Source organism: Apteryx rowi, unplaced genomic scaffold (assembly GCF_003343035.1).
Source record: "Apteryx rowi isolate R43461 unplaced genomic scaffold, aptRow1 scaffold_856, whole genome shotgun sequence".
Lineage (NCBI taxonomy): Eukaryota > Metazoa > Chordata > Aves > Apterygiformes > Apterygidae > Apteryx > Apteryx rowi.
In genome coordinates this window covers 175,905-178,614 of record NW_020451156.1, presented here as the reverse complement: position 1 = coordinate 178,614, position 2,710 = coordinate 175,905, and positions in this window count along the sequence as shown.

Below are 2,710 nucleotides of genomic sequence, written 5' to 3'. Positions count from 1 at the left end.
TGTGGAAACAAGTTGTGGTTCCTGTGTGAGGTGGGGCAAATCTTCTATAAAAATTGATTGGTTGATGTATTTATTATTCTCTTTTGTAGAAAATAGTTTGCATGTTTTTTAGTCTGGTGGGACAATCTGCATAGATTTCATCCAAAAAAATAAGTACAGGTGTGAAGTCTGAAGCAATTTTAAGTGGAATCATGAAAAATATTTGCATGCCAGTTCCTGACATTTTTATTGATTACAGGGCAGGGTCCTATACAGAAATATTCTGAGTCTCAAAGACAGTGCATTAGAGATGAACAGTGAATGAGTGCACAAGAGCACTGAAGAGCAGAAATCCCATTGACCTCAGAGGATCCAGGATTTCATCCTTTGCTTTCCTGTCTTTCCTGTCTAAGGACCAAGTCCTGCAAGTGGTTTCATCCTGCTAACATCAAGGGGAGACAAGAGCGTTCAGTGCCTTTTTGTCTGAACCCTAACTGAGCTGAATAGAAGTGAATTCTAAAAACAAAATCTGCTGTAGGTTTTTAAAAAGGCAAAACATGAGCTTACGCTCTCTTGCTGACCTGTTGCTGCTGTAGCTTACATATGCTCTACCTTTGAGTTACTACAGACAAAAAGTAGGAAAATCCACAGGATCAAGTATCCTCCAGTCTGTCACTACAATGAAACAATTTAAAATGTTAAATTCTGTGTTAAAGATGTTTGGAGGATTTGATTTTTTTTTTTTTTTTAGTATAACTCACAACTAATCCACTGAAATCAATAGGTGGGCCAAGTTTTATTCTCAAACTGAAAATCTATCAAGAGCCTTTTAACTTTAGGAGATTTACCCAGCTTCACTTGCAGTAATGAGATCAGAATTTGGCTTGCTGTATGCCTTCAGCATACAGAGCATGTATCAGATTTCCTTACACTTCTCGTTCCACATAATGTTAGGACTCCATTTATTGTTATTTTATCTAGGAATTAAAATTTGCTTTAAAATTTATAAGCAGATTATTATAAAACATCACTTACTTCACCCTGAAATATGCCTATTATAATATTCTGCTGGGGTAGCTTCTCTACTTTATGCCTAGTTTTCTCATGTTTGAGACGTATGTGTGATCAAGAGAGAGACTATGGTTCTGGAAGCTTCTTTTGTCTCTGTGCTTTCCAACCTGCTTAGAAGAACAGCTTCAGATTTTTTCCTCAGGAGCTATACCATTGAAGTTAAAATCATATGCTCAGATAACTTCATCTTTGATACATCTTCATCTAGCCTTTGTATCCAGAAGTGCCACCACTGAAGGGTGGAGCTGACTGGGAAGGATATTCCCATCTGCATTGTTCCGGTTTTATAACATTTTTAGTTTACTTTTTTCTCATTATGATTTACCAAACTGACTTACAAGCTCTGCCAAGCACAGACTGTTTTCTGACTGYTTTTTTCTATGGTGCCCTAACTCTTGTGTGCTGCCTGTAGGTACTACTGTAATGCAAAAACAAAGTGCCTTTAAGACTCTTAGAGTGTTACCTACACTTCAAGTTACTGGGCCTGATGTTTTCTGTAATTATACATCTTGCATGGAAATAACGTGTATGTGTAAAGCTTCTAAATAGGTTTTGCCTGTTCATAAAGCAAGTGGAATATACTGCAGAGGGTACAAGACAACAGAAGATCAGTTCCAGGATGTCTGTAGTATGCCTTCCAGAATTATTTCTTTCCAGTTAAATAACTCCCTTCCCTTCTTTCCAATGCTAATTTACAGTAACAGAGGTTGCTATAATCTTTTTTAAAATACATAGTATGTGGTAAAATATTGTGATAATTTCATTCCACCGGGAAGACGCTGAGCATCAGAGTTAACCTGTTTTGTGACTCATGTGACTTCAGTGGGGTTACACCAGGGATATATTTAGGGCCTATGAACCCTGATTTTTACCCTTCATCAAACAGTTGTTTAACCATTGCAAGTCTCTTGGGCATTATCAATTTTCTTGTAAGCTTGTGATTCTGTCTTTAAGGCTTCCTTAGCTGACATCTTTTCATGTTCAGTCATTTCCAAAACTCTCAGCCATACAGCTAAAATCTCTTGCCATTGTGCATTCTCAGGTGGGGATTTCATGACTTACTAGGATTTCCATTAGCCAATGATTTATTTTTTTAAAACCCACATTGTTTGATATTCTYTACTGTTCCATTTAACTTGAGGAGGCAACTGATATTCTTGTGGTGTTCTGAAATAGTACTATGATGCCTTTTTCATTTTGTTCAACTGTCTGTGGATTTGTTCTGGTTTTCTTAATTTCCACTACATATGTTCCCAAGACAGTTCAATCTTAAAGTACAAGTAGTTCTCAAACCCTTGTTCTTTTCTAATGAGAAATAGCTCCTCTTCCAGTTCTTTAGTATTTATTGTGGCTTTTTTCAGCATTCTCAGGTTCTTTTAACTGATTTTTCTTTTGCTGCTGCTGTTATTAAATGCCAACACTTAATGTGACTGCAATAAATTATTGTCTTTTCTTCCTTTTCTCTGATCCTGCCAGCTTTTCTTGGGAGGCTACAGGAATATGGTTCTTGCCTCCCTTCTGCCACCCCAAATTCCTGCAATTGTGAGTTGTCTGCCTTAACTGTAGCAGCCTCTGCCTAACTGGATAGGTTATTTAGATTTCATCTCCATTTCTTTTGTTGACAAGGCTTATAGTATCACCATGATGCTCAGGGAAGCGT